Source organism: Heteronotia binoei, chromosome 4 (genome assembly GCF_032191835.1).
Source record: "Heteronotia binoei isolate CCM8104 ecotype False Entrance Well chromosome 4, APGP_CSIRO_Hbin_v1, whole genome shotgun sequence".
Lineage (NCBI taxonomy): Eukaryota > Metazoa > Chordata > Lepidosauria > Squamata > Gekkonidae > Heteronotia > Heteronotia binoei.
In genome coordinates, this window is record NC_083226.1 from 22,842,421 (window position 1) to 22,861,175 (window position 18,755).

Consider the following 18,755-nt stretch of genomic DNA (forward strand, 5'->3'; position numbering starts at 1 on the left):
AAGCTTTAGAGAGCTGAATATGTAAAAAGAAATGCACAGAACCAATAATATCCAACCATGTCCTAGTGGAATTAAATTTTACACCTATAGATTGTTTTCCCAATCCCACACACATATTCAGTTTATTTTTCTTCCCTATGAATTAGTGATGTTTTGGGGACATGACTTCCTCTGCTGACAAGCTACTGGCATGATGCCGCAGGATTTCTGTCAGCACACTCTTTTAAAGTAACACAATGATGAGAGAAATCATTAAATGGGATCCAAAGAAGAATTATTGTGTGTGTCACATGCTGTCAAGCCACAGATGACTTAGGGCAATCCCAGCAAGGAATTTTAAAGGCAAGTAAGAAGCAGAAACAGATTTGGCCATCCTCTGCAGAGTTTTCTACTGCTTAACTTCTGAGATCTGCCAAGATCAGGTGATACCATACTGCTTTCCCTCCTTGAAGAATTATTAGAAGCGTAATATTCTACATGAGTCTCCCTGGAAGAGCCATAGGAATGAAGAATCTCTTTGTAATGGCCAGTAGCAGTGTAGCCAGCCTTGAATTAACAGATGTTGACCTGCAAGAGAACAAGATGCAGGCTTGTCAGGATTCACAGCCAACAGCTGGTGCAGAGCCACCAAAACCCTGGTTCAGCAAGTGAACCTTAGTTAGCCATTCCCAGCCTAACAGTATCTCCTATACCCTTAGCGCACCACAAAAAGAGATTGAGAACAGAACTACAGGCAAGAAGGCAGAGTGCCCACCTCCTGGCCCAATGCCAGCTGCTTGCTAATGACAAAGATGAGTAGTTGCAGTATTACTTCTGAGCAGCTGGCTGCAAGCATGACTCTTGTAAAACTCTTTAAAAAAGCATGCTATAAAAAACAGCCGATGGAAGCTATTAGATATGGATGCAACACATACGATTGACGCTAAGTCACTGACTTTGCCTTGCCTAATTTTTGGAAGCCAGACCCTGGACTAAACAACTTTGCCTAGCCTGATTTCTGGAACCCTGACTTAGGACTGAATGACCCTGCCCTGCCTGACTTCTGAAACTTGGTACTCAGAGCCTGCAAGCCAGTACACTCTTTGGTTTCAAAACAGGGAAACATTCAGGAGGTCCATCTTAAGATTCAAGTCAGGTTTCCACTTCCCTGGTTGTACCCCAATGAGATCAGGAAGGGTTTCCTCTCATATATAAGCATGGTGGGACAACACAAGATGGGGAGAGGGGTGACTGCAAGCTCTGCTTGTCCATTTGTGGCTACTTAGAGGTCGTTATGCAGAGGCAGGCAATAGCAAACCACCTCTGTTTGTCTCTTGCCTTGAAAATCCTACAGTAGGTAGGTAGGTAGTCCCCTATGCAAACACCAGTTGTTTTCGACTCTGGAGTGACGTTGCTTTCACAACATTTTCACGGCAGACTTTTTACGGGGTGGTTTGCCATTGCCTCCCCCAGTCATCTACACTCCCCCCCCCCAGCAAGCTGGGTACTCATTTTACCGACCTCGGAAGGATGGAAGGTTGAGTCAACCTTGAGCTGGCTACCTGAACCAGCTTCCACTGGGATTGAACTCAGGTCATGAGCAGAGGGCTCTGACTGCAGTACTGCAGCTTTACCACTCTGCGCCACGGGGCTCTCTGAAAATCCTACAGAGTCCCTATAAATCAACTGAGATTGGATGGCATTTTGTGCACAAGAGAATTCCAAGCAACTATTGTTTGTGCTCCTTTCTCATTTGTGGTCATGTCTGTAGTCATTGCCATGGGGGCTGGGATGGGAAAACACCTTCATTGCTGATACTTTCTCCAGATTTGGAGAAGCATGGTAGAGTTAGCACCAATCTCTGGGAACCAGCCAAACTGAAAAATGTACCCCCTGCTTCTGAGAGTCCTCCAGCATATGAATGAGAATGCATATGTAACGCTGCTGTCCGATGCAAGGCCAAAGATGATCCAGATATTTCCTCAGTTGGACCTGGCAAGAACTCTCTCTCTCTCTCATTACTTAACAGTAGGGGGAGGGAAACATCCAATATCTCAAAATTCAAGGCAGATTTCCTTTTCTTTTCCTGCATCCCTGTGCTTTAGGCAGTGTGTGACTTTTCCTTCTTGGAAGCCTGCTCAATTCATTTAGCACTTTTTGCAAAAAAAATTAAACCTTTAAAACTGTTTGGAGATGGGGTGGAAAGATGGCTCTTCATTCAGCAAAATGCACCCTTTTACTCCAACCATCATATATACCTTGCTTTTGTTTGCTGCGCAAATTTCCCCATTCATGACAGAATAAATTAGGGAAGTAGCAGAAGAAATGAGCGAAGTATAATTTATTTTAAAGAGGAAGCAGAGGAGACTGTTTCAGACCTTACGTGGACACCACAAGCCCCAGAAAATTTTCAAAACAGGCAGTATTTATTTTACAGATGGGGTTGTGAAAGAAAATAAACCTAACCTATAAATTCTTTAAAACTTTCCTGTTCTGCTGTATATTGTACTGTTTTCTTATCTATTCTGCATGCCTCTCATCTTGGACATGTATAATACGTACAATACAGAAAAGACTGGATCAACATAAAAATAATTTTTTTAGTTAAAAAATAAAGCGTTCTGAAATATGGGTGGGTGTTCCCCAAGATTGTACCATCCTACCTCCCCACCCCCCTCCTTACTTTTAGCTGATTTCAAAGTTTCTTGGTATGTACAGTGGTACATTTTCACCAAACTGATGTTATTCTAGAAATCAAAACAAAACCCAGTCCTGAGAAGGCAATGCCCTTCTCTACAGAAAACATGCAAGGATAAGCGCCAGGAGAAGTAGACATTTGCCAGTTCCCTTTTTAAAACATGTGTTTAAGCATTAGATGCCTTCCCCTGCCAGATCACAGCTCCTCAAATGCAGAAAAATTAGAAAGGATTTAGAGATGAACAGCATGGAAAGATCAGCGGAGGAAAAGTCTAAAGGGGCCGGATATCTTTGCTTAGTCTACAGATTATTCTGAGATTATTCAAACAATTAAAAGGGATGCGAGAGTGGAAAAGGTAAACAAGGGTGCCTTTCATCCCACAAACGGTTAGCAAAGGAAATGATAAGTTTAAACGTCAGGAAGGTAATTTTCGTTTAAACATGAAGGGAAACCAGAACAGAGGCTCATAAAGGGAAGAAAAGTTCCAAAGAGATTAAAGAACCTTCTTTTCTAAAGGTGGTTATTGAAAGGAAGGGCAAGCACCTGCTGTTTTAGTGGAGAGCTGGCCAATTTTTGGATATTCTTGTAGCACTCTGTTCTCCTAAATGCAGTCCCTGGGCCAATTAAACCAACCATCTCATGGGTAGCCTGTCTATTTCCTAAAGTCACCTCAGGAGCTATTGGAACCTGCATTACATTCAAAACTCAAATGCAGTTTGCAGCATCCAAGGCCTTAACCTGGCATAATTTTGAAAGCTATGCTCTTTTCTTTTCCAATGCAAATAAGGACTTTTAAAAAAACAAAACAAAAACTCAGCTCAATTCAAATTTGGCTGGACCTGAGAAGGCCACACAAAATTCTGCAGGCTCAGGGTTAAGCCAATGCCACCTTTTGTCCCAGAATTCCTTGTGCTGAGATTGACTGAGGAACCAGATGGCTCATGGGATAACTTCCTAGGTAATAATTCTATGGCAGAAGAGTTTCATATCCTTACTTACAATGTGTTGAGTCTTCAGAAAGCATGCAAGATCAGAAAGTGAAGGGATGTTTCCACCACCAGAGGAAAAAGGCCCAAACAGAAAAAGAACGTTAAATTCTGCCTGTTTCATCTTCTCAGCGCTTCAGTTTTTAAATTCTCTTTGGGATGGCTCTGAAACACTAAAAAAAGAGAGATACACATTCAGGAAAAGCCTCTCCATTCTATTCCAGAGCCTGCACTTCAAGAGACACTCTGCACCCAGTGTGTTTTATCCAGGTTCAAAGTAGTGTATATGAGCAGGAACTTTTATAATACAATCTGCTTTACCCACTCAGGAGACCGAAGAGCTGAAAGATCGGGGAGGGGAAGGTCCTTTGTGAGTCATAGGTGTGCAGACAGTCACACTGTGAGCATGCTATTTTTAGCAAGAGAAGTTGACTCTACAGACAAAAGTCTATTTGGGTTCTCTGGCTCTGTCAAAGTTTGTTCCTGAGTTTGGAGTGCCCAAGGGCATGATGGGTATTAATTACTCTGTGTGGTCTACAGGCCTCATTTTGGGCAGGAGCTCAAAGGAGCAGAGCTCCAGAACCTCTAAATTTTATTGTGCTCTTTCTTTCTTAACTGTGCCCACTCCCCCCAAAATACTTGCTTCTGGGCTCCGTTGTTCAAACCCCCTGTGAGAATTTTGCTGAATTCTAAGATTTGACAAACATTCTACTATTTCCCCCCACAAAAAAAAATAGGAAAATAGCCAAAACATATCAAGCAGACAGATGGAAATCTTCATCCTGCCACTGTGGCCACATAGGAAAAAGTAATTTAAAAAGTATGGTGGGAGTAAGGTTTTATTATGACAATTCGAATTCAAGAAGCATTTTAAGGTAGATGCTGAGCTGATCTAATTTAGTACATGTTCCAGTGATGTCAGGGGTGTGTGGCATATGCAAATGAGTTACACAAATCAGTTGTGCTAATGAGCTCCAGCACCTCTTTTTCTATGAAATGATCCCTGGTGGTCTACATTGGTCTTACGTGGCGGGGAGTGACATCTCTTGCCTTATAGCTGCTCTTTAGTTACCAGTTACCATTGTATCTCTCAACCCCAACCCCAATTCACTTAGATAAGGTCCCAAGCCCAGCATCTGTTCCTGGGAGAAAGGGCTTGGGGTTTAAATGCCTTCTCTTTGCTGGATGCAAAGGAAAGAGGTGGATTGGGTTTAAAAAAGGTAGTCCCCTGTGCAAGCACCAGTCGCTTCCGACTTGGGGGTGACTTTGCATCATGACGTTTTCATGGCAGACTTTTGATGGGGTGGTTTGCCATTGCCTTCCCAAATCATCTACACTTCCCCCCCAGCAAGCTGGGTTCTCATTTTACTGACCTCAAAAAGATGGAAGGCTGAGTCAACCTTGAGCCGGCCACCTGAACCCAGTTTCTGCCAGGATCTAACTCAGATCATGAGCAGAGAGTTTGGACTGCAGTACTGCAGCTTTACCACTCTGCACCACGAGGTTCTTATTGAATTGGGTTTACTTGAGTTGAAATTAAATGCCAGGGGTTTAAATATCTTCTGGGACAAAGGGTGGCAGGACCACTTGGGAGGCTTAACCCTGACTTTGCAGAATTTTGTCAGACATTCTCAGAATCCCTTTAAATGGTTTTTGCAAGCCCCACCAGTAACGCCAGTGTCTCTGACCACACAAGCACATGAACATACCTGGTAGGTAAGCCCCCCGAATCTGACTCTTGACTTTTTTCACATCCCTGTTGTTTTGTTTCTGACCTGGATAGTCCAGGCTAGCCAAGTTTCATCAGGTCTCAGAAGCCAAGCAGGGTAAGCTCTGATTCCTACTTGGATAGGAGACCACCAAGGAAGGTCAGGGTTGTAATTAGAATTGCCAGGTCCAAACATCGTGCTGGCAGGGGAGGGGGAAGGACCTTCCAGGAGTGGGGCAGGAGTGTCACGATGTGCCTACATAAACCAGAAGTGACGTAGGCACTTCAGGGATGTCAAGGGGTGACACTTGGGTGGAAAGGTTAAATCTTAAAGGTTATTGCAGAGTGGAAGACATGTTTCGAAGTGGAATTCTTAAACCCTTACAGGAAATAACAGAAGAAATAGGAAAACAATACTGGTTAAAAGTAGCTGGGCTATACAAGACAGTAAAAAAGATTAGTGAAAATGAAGATTTTTGGATAGACACACCAATGGAAGTATTATACAAAGAAATGGCAAAGCAGAAAAAGGGTTTGGTAGGGAAGATATATAGAATGATGATAGTAAATACGGAAAAAATAGTAGAGTATTTACAGAGGAGATGGAGCCAGGAGGGCAGGATATCAGAGAGGTCAGTGGAAAAAATTAAGAAAGGAATAGAAGAAATCAAAGTAACCAAATTTAAAGAACTTGAATATAAATTTCTTACAAAATGATTCCAGGATTGAGTCCGCAATGCTGGCATTGTAAACTTTCTAAAGGGTGGTATGCTCATATGTGGTGGGAATGCCCGGAAGTAAAGATTTTTTGGAACAAAATTATCGAAATAATCAGAAAAGTATGCAATATAACATTTAGAGAGAAGGGCGGGGTATAAACCTGCAATTATTAACTATAGAGTTTAATTTGATGTTGGTAAGTACAATGGATGGCCCGATAATAGACAGGAGTAAGCAAAATTTAGTCACGGCTATGGTATTGGCAGGTAAGGCGGTCATTGCTTTGGTTTGGAAGGACAAAAGTAAATGGACAGTAGAAATTTGGCACAATTATTTGTTTGAATTTATACAGTCAGACATCGTGGCGGTACTTAACAAGATGACAACATAGCTACACCTAGCTATGATGACAACTGATGTAACTGGCCAGCCATCTGTTTACAGGAAATTGAAATATTCTGTTTTAAAGTTTTAACTGTTTAAATATTTAATTGTTTTATACTTAATATTGTTTAAATTTTATGTTTGATTAAAATTGTTGGAAGCCGCCCTGAGCCATTCGTGGGAAGGGCGGGATATAAATCTCAAATAAATAAATAAATAAATAAAAAATGGGATGAGAAAACCAAGGAAATTACGACCAGATGGAAGACCTACCGTACCTAGAATGGACAGCGATAGAAGGAAGGACGGACATTCAGTGGAAGGTTAAGACTTTGTGCCCATGGCTGGGGGGAAGAGACTAAAAGTAAAGGGTGAGGGGGTGGAGGGAGGAAGGGCGTGTTCGAAATATAAAAAATATTTGTTGTAATGGATTAAAAAGATTAACAAGTAAAGATTATTTATACAAAAAAAAAGGGGTGACACTTTGGTTTTGGGGCAAAATTCTCTGGTAAACTCGCTTCAAATCAAAGAGTTTTGCCCCCTAACCAGAGCATCACTCCCCCCCCCCATGTCCCCCATGTGCTTATGTTACTTCTGGTTTTTGTAAGCACATCATGATGATTTCTGGGTTCCTGTCAGTAAGAGGGGGTGATCTGGGGAGCAGTTTCTTTCCTTAATCAGGAGGGGAGTCACTTTCTCAAAGTTCTGATGGGTATCTCATTCCAATAAGAACATTTCTCTACTATCAAGAAAAAGAGCCCCGTGGTGCAGTGGTAAAGTTGCAGTATTGCAGTTGGAACCCTCTACTCACGACCTGAATTCGATTCCAATGGAAGCTGGTTCAGGTAGCCAGCTCGAGGTTGACTCAGCCTTCCATCCTTCCGAGGTCTGTAAAATGAGTACCCAGCTTGCTGGGGGGAAAGTGTAATGACCAGGGAAGGAAATGGCAAACCACCCCATAAAAAGGTCTGCTGTGAAAACGTTGTGAAAGCAGCGTCACCCCAGAGTTGGAAATGACTGGTGCTTGCACAGGGGACCTTTCCTTTCCTACTATCAAGAGATTATCCATCTCCTGTCATTAACTCACCCTGATGAACCACAAAGCCATCAGCTAGCCATCTTGGACAAGTAGCTAGTCATCAGTCTAATGAAATACAAATACACATTCTATACCCATTATAAATACACATTATATAGAAGAGAAGAAGAGATAACTCCATGAAACATATTCCTTCTTTGGACACACAAGCTCTGAACTTACCATCTCACACAAGACCTTTGGACCTGATGAATTTGAACTATTAGCCCACCAGACTAATCTGATGGCTGAAACTCTTAAGTAGATCTTTGCCAAGCTTGAGTTGATTGAGAGCCTGCTGCAAAAGTCCAAAAGGGGATTAGGGTTAATTGATCCCTTGATCCATCAAGGTCACGCAGGGCACCTAAAGAACTTAGTGCAGATGGTTTGAACAATGGTGATATCCTTAATATGAGGCTTGCAATTTCCCCAAACGATCATGCCAACCACAACGACGATTCTATTGCTCTAATCTATGACCCCAGAAGTATTGTACTGAATGCCAATCCATTATGTGGCAAATTCATTGACTGGTCCTCAAAATGGAGAGCGAGAAATCATTTGGCCTCGCTTATCAAAGCCATGCCAGAGTCCATCGATCTTTTGAAATTGCTGAAGAGACTGGATTTATATCCCGCCCTTCACTCAGAGTCTCAAAGCATCTTACAGTCTCCTTTCCCTTCCTCTTCCCTCAACGGATACCCTGTGAGGTAGGTGGGGGCTGAGAGAACTTTGAGGGAACTGTTCTTGAGCAGAACAGCTCTGAGAGAGTTATAACTGACCCAAGGTCACTCCAGCAGCTGCATGTGAAGGAGTGGGGAATCAAAGTCCGTGCACTTAACCACTACACCAACCTCATGGATTTACCTGTGAGTGTGAAATTTACTGAATGTTACCTATTGAGTGCGTCTTGGTGATGATTATTGTGCAGCAAGCTGACGTCTCAGGGTGCTAATCACAGTGGCTTTCCAGAGTTTTCTCTTGGCAATAAAGACCTGGGAGCATCTGAAGCAACTCATGGATAAGAACAGCACCTGAAATTCTCAGCACCCACAAGATGTTTAAAGAAAACAGAATTGGGCCGGTTCCGTCACAACATACATCACTCAACAAAGCAAGATTAATTTGAGAGCGCAATGACAAAAAATACTAAATTTCATGACAAACTAAATTGCCCTTTGGGGTCTTTTGGGGATTTTAAAAGTAAGCCCTTGAGTCATGAGAAATTATTAGAAAATGGACCTGCTGGTAGTAGTTAGGAAAACTCTCTAGAAGTCTCTGTAGAGTAATTAAAAAGTTTACCTTTTGAAAATGATGCGACTTGTATAAACAGGCCTCATTTAGGTGGATACAGAGTTTTTTGAGTTCTCTCAGAACTTGCAATACCCAAGCATCAGTTTCTTTCTTCCACTCCCAGGACGAAGCCCTGAAAACTCCAGGGCCTTGTTTAAAACTGTTGGTGCTGAGAATTTCAGGGGCTCTTACCTACTAGTTGTTTCAGGTGTTCCCAGGACTTTCTTGCCAAGAGTCTCTGAACTCCAGAAAACCACAGTGATTAGCACCCTGAAGACATCTGCTCACTGCAAAACAATCATCACCCAGACGCACTCCATAGAAAACATTTAGTAACTTTCACACTCACTGGTAAATCCATTTTTAGGATCTCCTTCTGATTCCAGGTGGAAGGGAAGGGAGGGGAGCTTAACCCTTTCCACTAAGCAATTCTGACACTTTAAATCCCCCGCTGGAGCCATTTGCCCCACAGGCAAAAGCATACACATAAACCTATGGGTGTCTGTATTCCTCCCACCCCCATCAAATAGCTGCTGTGGGACAATTTGTTAGGAGAGGGGCATTAGGAAAAAGTTTCTCCTCTCCTTTAGTGCAATCCTCCCCAGGTTGCTTTTAATTTTTTTTATAAAAATTGCAGCTGAGCATGGCTCTTTTTCATACTGCATCATTTGATCTTTTTAAATTACAAAATAACAGGGCTTTTCTTTCTTTTTAGCAGGAACGCATTGGAATGCCGTTCCTGCTGGCTTGGCACTAGGGGTGTGGTTTAATATGCAAATGAGTTCCTGTGGGGCTTTTTTCTACAAAAAAGGCTTGTGTGAAACAATGGTGATCTCAGGGGGCGTGGCCTAATATGCAAAAAAGTTCCTGCTGGGCTTTTTCTACAAAAAAACCCCTATTACCCCCCCCCCCATTAATTAATGGTGGACAGCTTCCTTGACTACACTGTGCTGATCTTAACAACCTTCTTGAGAAAACACATGAGAACTGCCAAGCCAAATGACCACTAAGGGCAGATTGGTATGGGGACTTGCCAATTGTTTACCATGTTCTGCTGCATCAGGAGGAAGAGATGGTTACGAAGGAAGCCAATGTGTGTTGTGTGATATGTTAGCAGAAACAAGGTGGGCAGAAACCAGAAGCTGGGTACCACAATGATGAATGGCCAAAGTTCATTACAGAGCCAGTTTGGTGTAGTGGTTAAGTGTGCAGACTCTTAAATGGGAGAACCGGGTTTGATTCCCCACTCCTCCACTTGTAGCTGCTGGAATGGCCTTGGGTCAGCTATAGCTCTGACAGAGGTTGTCCTTGAAAGGGCAGCTTCTGTGAGAGAGCCTCACCCATCTCACAGGGTGTTTGTTGGGGTGGGGGGGGGAAGGTAAAGGAGATTGTGAGCTGCTCTGAGACTCTGAGATTCAGAGCGAAAGGAAAAAGGAAAAGTCCCCTGTGCAAGCACCAGTCATTTCCGACTCTGGGGTGATGTTGCTTTCACAATGTTTTCACGGCAGACTTTTAACAGGGTGGTTTGCCATTGCCTTCCCCAGTCATCTACACTTTCCCCCAGCAAGCTGGGTACTCATTTTACCGACCTCAGAAAGATGGAAGGTGAGTCAGCCTCGAACTGGCTATCTGAAACCCAGCTTCCTCCAGGGATCGAACTCAGGTCATGAGCAGAGCTTAGGACTGCAGTACTGCAGCTTTAACACTCTTAGTGAAAAGCAGGATATAAATCCTATTTTCTTCTTCTTCTCTGACTGGTCACAGCACATTCCATTCCATTACTTGCGACCTTTTAGACCATTTTCCAATCACTAATGTGCCCAAAGTAGTGAAAGGAAGTAAAACAAGAGTAAAACCACAATGAAAACCACAGTCTTGTAAGATTTTACCTTCAAAAATAAGCATTGCCCCAATGTTCCTCCAAAACCTTGTGGAATCAGGAAGCCAAGAATAAAAAAACATAAAGAGGTTCTCTTGTATGACCCTCTTTGGGACGTTTTCCTCTATGGAAGAAAAGACTCTACTCTGTATACTGGTGGAATGTACTTCCACCAGGTAAATCTCTTATGCAGGGCCTTTTGAGATGGTCTCTGATGTCCTCATGTGGCGCTATGAGGAACATAAGCTCACAGCAAAATCATGGTTGGCAAAAGACACTTCTAACATAGCACAATTAGTGTACAGTCCGCTATAGAAATATTTATATGTAGAGAAGTTCAAAAGGAGAATGGAGTGGGGAAAAGGAGAGATTTAGAGAAGTCTGTTCTAACACCCCCTCCCTCAATCAGGATGAGAGGAATGGGGCAGGTTTAGAAGAACAAGAGTTTGTTTTTATACCCCACTTTCCTCTACATTCCTTTTCAGTCAGTCTTAGTATTCTATTATGGTAACTGGCTACTAACGGTTTCCCTTGGAACAGAACAGAGGAATCATTACAATCTTTACGTAATGCCACTGTGGAGAACACTGGAACTATGAACATGGCATGGAAACTTCACAGGAGAAGTGTCCCGCAAAACATTTTTTTCTGTATAAGTTGTCCTGAGCAGGGGTGGAATTCTAGCAGGAGCTCCTTTGCATATTGGGCCACACACCCCTGATGTAGCCAATCATCCAAGAACTTACAAAAAACAGCCTGATAAGTTCTTGGAGGATTGGCTACATCAGGGGTGTGTGGCCTAATATGTAAAGGAGCTCCTGGTAGAATTTCACCCCTGATCTTGAGAAAGAGGCAAAAGAGTGCATACTGTCCCCTGCAAAGAAGTTCCGTGACAAGAAGACAATGCCCACAGGAAAAAACAGAAAACTTTATGATCTGGTGGTGCTTTATGTTCAAGCTGCTGGTGCTTAAAATCAAAAAGGTGGCACAGCAGTTTTTAAACTAAATCTTGGGGGAAAGCTGACAGGAGATGAAATGTCTCTGGTTTGGAAAGACTCATCTCAAAGAGATGAAGGCTTAGCTGTTACTTTTCTACTGGGTAATGAATCAAAGTTGTCCACTGAGATGGTGACAAACAGTATGGACTGTCTGCCAAAGTCTCGAGGCGGCAGGAGGAAGGTTGCAGGCCTAGCTTGCCTGGGATATTATAGATGTTTGTATGCAAATGCTAGAAGTGTTCGAAGTAAAATCGGTGAGTTGGAATGTTTAGTGTTGGGAGAAAACATAGACATTGTGGGAATTTCAGAAACTTGGTGGAATGAGGAGAATCAGTGGGACACGGTGATTCCTGGATATAAGTTATATCGGAAGGATAGGGAAGGGTTGGAGGTGGGGTGGCTCTGTATGTCAGAGAGGGTATACGGTCTAGTAAGAATGAGGTCAGAGAATTAGATTCCCTTCCAGAAATGCTTTGGGTTGAAACAGAGGGCCCAAAAAGAAATTTAACTATGGGAGTTTGTTATCGCCCACCAAATCAAAAGATAGAGGATGATTATAATATGATGGAAGGATTAAAGATAGTGGCTAAATGTAAAAACTGTGTCGTAATAGGTGATTTTAACTACCCGCAGATTGATTGGGTCAATATATGTTCTGGTCGAGAGAAAGAGATTGAGTTTCTTGATGCTCTCAATGACTGTGCTATGGAGCAGATGGTCTCAGAACCTACCAGAGGTGGGGTGATCCTGGATTTGGTCCTAAGTAATGCCTAAGACTTGGTGAGAGATATAAAAGTGATCGCACGGCTTGGGAGCAGTGACCCTAACATTATTGATTTCATCATTTGTATAAATAGAGAGTTGCCCCAAAAGACCAGCACAACCACGTTTAACTTTAAAAGGGGTAAATTCTCTGAGATGAGGAGGCATGTGAAGAGGAAACTGAAAGGAAAGGTAAATACAGTCAAAGCCCTTGGGGAAGCTTGGAGGCTATTTAAAACTACAATTCTAGAAGCTCAGATAAAATATATACCACAAGTTAGGAAAGGCACAAACAGGTATAAGAAAAGGCCTGCATGGTTAACAAACAAAGTAATGGAAGCTGTAAAAGGTAAGAAAGGCTCCTTTAAGCGGTGGAAAGCTAGTCCAAGTGAGATTAATAAAAGGGAACACAGGCTGTGGCAAATCAAATGTAAGACTGTGATCAGGCAGGCAAAAAGGGACTATGAGGAGCATATTGCAAAAAAACATAAAGACCAACAATAACAATTTCTTCAAATATATTAGAAGCAGGAAACCAGCCAGGGAGGCAGTGGGGCCCTTGGATAACCAAGGGGTCAAAGGATTACTGAAGGAGGATAGGAAAATGGCTGAGAAGCTGAATGCATTTTTTCCCTCCGTCTTCACTGTGGAAGACAAGAAGTGTTTGCCTCCTCCCGAACCACTAATTTTGGAAGGGGTGTTGAAAGACCTGAGTCAGATTGAGGTGACAAGAGAGGAGGTCCTACAACTGATAGACAAATTAAAAACTAATAAGTCACCAGGTCCGGATGGCATACATCCAAGAGTTCTGAAAGAACTCAAAGTTGAACTTGTGGATCTTCTGACAAAAATATGTAATATTTCATTGATATCTGCCTCCGTTCCTGAGGACTGGAAGGTAGCAAATGTCACCCCCATTTTTATAAAGGGTTCCAGAGGAGATCCGGGAAATTACAGGCCAGTCAGTCTGATTTCAATACCGGGAAAGTTGTTAGAAACCATTATCAAGGACAGAATGAGTAGGCACATTGATGAACACGGGTTATTGAGGAAGACTCAGCATGGGTTCTGTAAGGGAAGATCTTGCCTCACTAACCTGTTACAGTTCTTTGAGGGGGTGAACAAACATGTGGACAAAGGAGACCCAATAGATGTTGTTTACCTTGACTTCCAGAAAGCTTTTGATAAAGTTCCTCATCAAAGGCTCCTTAGTAAGCTCGGTAAGCTTAGTAAGCTTAGTAAGTCATGGAGTAAGAAGACAGGTCTTCTTGTGGATCAAAAACTGGCTAATTAATAGGAAGCAGAGAGTGAGTATAAATGGGCAGTCTTCGCAGTGGAGGACGGTAAGCAGTGGGGTGCCGCAGGGCTCAGTACTGGGACCCATGCTCTTTAACTTGTTCATAAATGATTTGGAGTTGGGAGTGAGCAGTGAAGTGGCCAAGTTTGCAGATGACAGTAAATTGTTCAGGGTGGCGAGAACCAGAGAGGATTGTGAGGCACTTCAAAGGGATCTGTTGAGGCTGGGTGAATGGGCGTCAACGTGGCCAAGTGCAGAGTAATGCACATTGGGGCCAAAAATCCCAGCTACAAATACAAGTTGATGGGGTGTGAACTGGCAGAGACTGATCAAGAGAGAGATCTTGGGGTCATGGTAGATAACTCACTGAAAATGTCAAGACAATGTGCGATTGTAATAAAAAAAGGCCAACGCCATGCTGGGAATTATTAAGAAGGGAATTGAAAACAAATCAGCCAGTATCATAATGCCCCTGTATAAATCGATGGTGCGGTCTCATTTGGAATACTGTGTGCAATTCTGGTCACCGCACCTCAAAAAGGATATTATAGCACTGGAAAGAGTGCAGAAAAGGGCAACTAGAATGATTAAAGGGTTGGAACACTTTCCCTATGAAGAAAGTTTAAAACGCTTGGGCTCTTTAGCTTGGAGAAACGTCGACTGCGGGGTGACATGATAGAGGTTTACAAGATACTGCATGGGATGGAGAAAGTAGAGAAAGAAGTACTTTTCTCCCTTTCTCACAATACAAGAACTCCTGGGCATTCGGTGAAATTGCTGAGCAGTCGGGTTCAAACGGATAAAAGGAAGTACTTCTTCACCCAAAGGGTGATTAACATGTGGAATTCACTGCCACAGGAGGTGGTGGCGGCTACAAGCATAGCCAGCTTCAAGAGGGGATTGGATAAAAACATGGTGGCTATTAGTGGCTATTAGCCACAGTGTGTATATATATAAAAAAAATTTTGGCCACTGTGTGACACAGAGTGTTGGACTGGATGGGCCATTGGCCTGATCCAACATGGCTTCTCTTGTGTTCTTATGTATTCATGACAGCCAGTGTGATACTGTAGTGGATGTGTCAGAGTAAGTCTGACGAGTCAAGGTTTCTCCAACCCTTCAACATTCATGTAGAACTATTATTTCTTAGCTTTAAACACCCTGTGAAGAGATGTGAGGATAAAATGGAGGAGGAGAGAGTTATTTGTGCTCTTTAGAGGAACAGTAGGATTCAAATGGCATAGACAGTTAATAATGGGCAAAACCAGAGTGATAAACCTATTCATACTACTCAGAAAGCCCCAAACTCACAGCAGTGTTTATTGGTGCAAATGTAATAACTAGAACATTGATTATTGATACAACCATCCTAAGAACATGGTCCAGAGACTAAGCCCCTCTGAATAGACTAAGCTAGGGTTCTGCATCTATCGTTCTAGGATTGATCTCTGAAATCATCTTTTATTCCACCCTTCCTTCAGGCTTTTCAGTTTTTGCTCTTACATTCTTAAAGTTAGGGCCATCATTTCAATAGCCTGTGAGGTAGTTAGATTGAGATGATGGTTGGCCAAGGTCAAGAGAAGGATTCCTAAAGCAGGAAAGCCAGCAAGTATAGAGTGATGATGATGATATTGGATTTATATCCCACCCTCCACTGCAAATCTCAGAGTGACTCACAATCTCCTTTATCTTCCTCCCCAGCAACAGACACCCTGTGAGGTGGGTGGGGCTAAGAGGACTCTCACAGCAGCTGCCCTTTCAAGGATAACTCCTACGAGAGCTATGGCCGACCCAAGACCATTCCAGCAGGTGCAAGTGGAGGAGTGGGGAATCAAACCCGGTTCTCCCAGATAAGAGTCCACACACTTAACCACTACACCAAACTGGCTACACCAAAATATAATCTGGATTTCTAGAAGGCAATTTCAATGCTCAGAAAATCAGACTCAAACATGACAGAAGAATCAGTCTCTATCTGCTCCATGTCTGACCCTGCCTTTGCTACAGCACCCTAACTCTGTGACCTCTAACACTAAATACTATTTTCACACAAAGAAGACTAATGCATGAAAAATTCCTTTTTTGCTAGAAAAACATAAAACATGCAAAAATCATCACACGTGACACTCTTTTTACCTGTTACACTGCCATGTATAAGCTTCAGCTTCTTTCCAGTTCTGCAATGCAGCTATTTCTCACAGAAATAAAAGAAGGTAAGTGTGTTTTTATATAGATATGCAATGCAAACAAATAACATTGGGTTGGAAGATAGTGTCATAACTATGAAGGTGTTCTAAATCTCTCTTGCTGCCAATGTACTGCTCCTCTTCCAGTTGGCGGGAAGTCTTTGTGAGAGCAAAAAGCCTTTTCCCCTGTCGACCCAAAAGCCTGTATGGCACTAAGCATCAAATCAAAGGTTCCATGTTTTTTTTGGGAAGAGCTTTTCCATCTCACCATTTCTTTCAGGGCCTCTTTCACCTTCTCGTTCTTCAGGCTGTAGATGAGGGGGTTCCGGAAGGGTGTGACCGCTGCTGTCAACACTGCCACAACTTTGTTGAATTCCAAGGCGGAGCTCTGTGCTGGCTGGGCATACATGAAGATGGAGCTACCATAGTAGATCATCACCACAGTGGCATGCAAGGCGCAAGTCGAGAAGGCCTTGTGCAGCCTGGTAGTTGAGGGGATCATCAGCACAGTGGAGATAATGTAAATGTAGGAGACCACAATGACCACTAGGGTGCCTACAAGCATACCGGAGGTGAGCACCGTGTCCATGAGTTCAATGAGGCGTGTGTCTGAGCAGGCAAGCTTCAGCAGCGGAGTGCTGTCACTAAAAAAAGTGGTTGATGACATTGGGCCACAGTAGGGGAGCTGGGATATCACCACGGTTGGCCACAGGACGTGCACAAACCCAGCCAGCCAGCAGTCAAGTACCAGGGAGATGCAGACGCAGAGTTCATTATGGCAACGTAGCACAGCGGGTTGCAGATGGCCACGTAGCGGTCGATGGACATCATGGCCAGGAGCAACAACTCCGTGGAGCCCAGGAAGAAACAGAAGTGGCACTGAGCAATGCAGCCTGAGAATGAAATCATCTTCCTCTTGGCCAACAAATTGGTCAGCATCTTGGGTGAAGAAGATCTCCAGGATGGAGACGTTCCCAAGGAAGAAATACATGGGCGTGTGGAGGCAGGAGTCTGCCACCACGACAGTAATGATGATCAGGTTTCCCAGGAGGGTGAAAGTGAAGACCGCAGAACAGACTGCAAACACAGAGACCTCCGACACACGGACCTGAGGGAAGCCCAGCAGCATGAATTCTGTCACCGCTCGGCCCAAGCTGGAGTTGTCATTTGCCCCTGGTGTAGCCAGTCTGTGCTTCATTCGAGTAAGATAACAAATACGGTGTCCAAGAGGAGTGAAAATGATTCACCCAGGAAAATAGACATCTCTCACCGGTGTTCCAGGCTGGAAATTGTAGGTTACATGCAATATTCCCTCTAAGCTTTTGTGAGCAAAGATTCTACTACGTGAGCTGCTGGCATTAAAGTTGTGAGCTACTGTGTAGATTAATTTGCTCTGGGACCATTTTTCCTGAGCTGAGACAAAAATGTGTGAGCTGGAGGCTAAAAAACTGCGAGCTAACTCACACTAACTCACCTTAGAGGGAACAGTGGTTACCTGCAGGGTTACATGCAGTGGGTAGAAAAAGCCCAGTAGGAACTTATTTGCATATTAGGCCACACCATTGTGTGACAGGGCCAGCCGAAACTGCGTTCCCTGTGCGTTCCTGCTCCAAAAAGCCCTGGTTACTTGTAAAGTTGATGTAGAATCACAGACTCACAAAATCATAGGGCTGAAAGAGCCCTCCAGGGTCATCTAGCCCAACTCATTCTTGCCTTCCACTTACTTTTGCAGCAATGAAAGGAGGGAACTGTCCAGCAACTAATAACTTTACAATAGCACCTGGATGAAGGGGGAAATAAAATGTCACCTGCTCCATGGCAGTTGTTCCCTTTGTGAGATATTTGTGGGTTTCTCAACATCTGATTGGCCACTGCAGAAAACTGCAGTTCTGGACTAGATGGGCAACAAGGTATAAGCTTTAAGAGTGTGAGCTTATTATTCCTGTTTGATTCTTAAATCTGTTCAACATCTTCATTATGCTGCATGATAATTTATTGTTCATCTTCTACCTATATGGATGGACTGGTACTGTAATTTCCATTTTTGTTCCTGTCTCTGTCTTCACTCTAATTGTCCCTTCCTGGCAACTACCCCCTGTCTTCCTATATGTAATGGTTGGGGAAATTTTGTTCTGCTGTATGTGAAGAAGTGTGCACGTGTGCTCCTGAAAGCGTGCACCTTGAATATAATTTCGGTTGGTCTTAAAGGTGCCACTAGTCTCAGTCTTTAGATATAGCCAGTCACTGCATTAATTTCTCCTTTGGAGAGCTGGCAATAAATGATTCCTTTTCACACTAGCAAGGTGCCCAGTGGCTCCATGGTGGCCCTCAGAGAACTTTACTTCACGAACCCTGTGTGAATTTTGATCGCCAGCCCCTTTGTGCTGTATTATAGTCAGTCCATGCTGTAATGTGCACAGCGGCCAATCATGAAATAGAGCTAGTTGTACAGTTCTCAAACCGGAAGCAAATCTCAAAAGATTTCACTAAGATCTAACCTGCACATAATTTGTTTGGAATTAAAAGCCAAAAAAAAAAAAAAGGCCAAAAGTTCACTTTGTGTAACTGTTCCTGTGGACTATAAAGACTCCTCCTTTATCAGACACTTTACTTCTATTAACTATCAATAGATCGCAGACTTAAGAGATTCTTTGCAAACAGATTTGTGGGCTCCTTCCCCCAAACAAGAGAGTATCTTTTCCGGGGGGAGGGAGGGAAAGCCCTCTTTTACACCATTTCCTGCCATCGACTAATAGGAAATTAAAACATCCATGCCTATTTTAAAAG

The 18,755-nt window shown here is 43.2% G+C and overlaps 1 protein-coding gene and 1 pseudogene across 2 annotated transcripts in view; both read right to left on the reverse strand.

Moving 5' to 3' along the window:
* LOC132569920 (olfactory receptor 6V1) overlaps nucleotides 1–18,755 on the reverse strand; it is a 29,122-nt gene that overhangs the window by 1,635 nt on the left and 8,732 nt on the right. For both annotated transcript variants that reach the window (XM_060236355.1, XM_060236356.1), the window contains exons 2-3: nucleotides 7,737–7,851; nucleotides 3,677–3,836 (exon numbers count right to left, since the gene is read on the reverse strand). The gene's annotated coding sequence lies outside the window, so the exon portion shown is untranslated. The remainder of the gene's footprint in view (nucleotides 1–3,676; nucleotides 3,837–7,736; nucleotides 7,852–18,755) is intronic.
* LOC132570078 (olfactory receptor 6M1-like) lies at nucleotides 553–17,166 on the reverse strand (annotated as a pseudogene).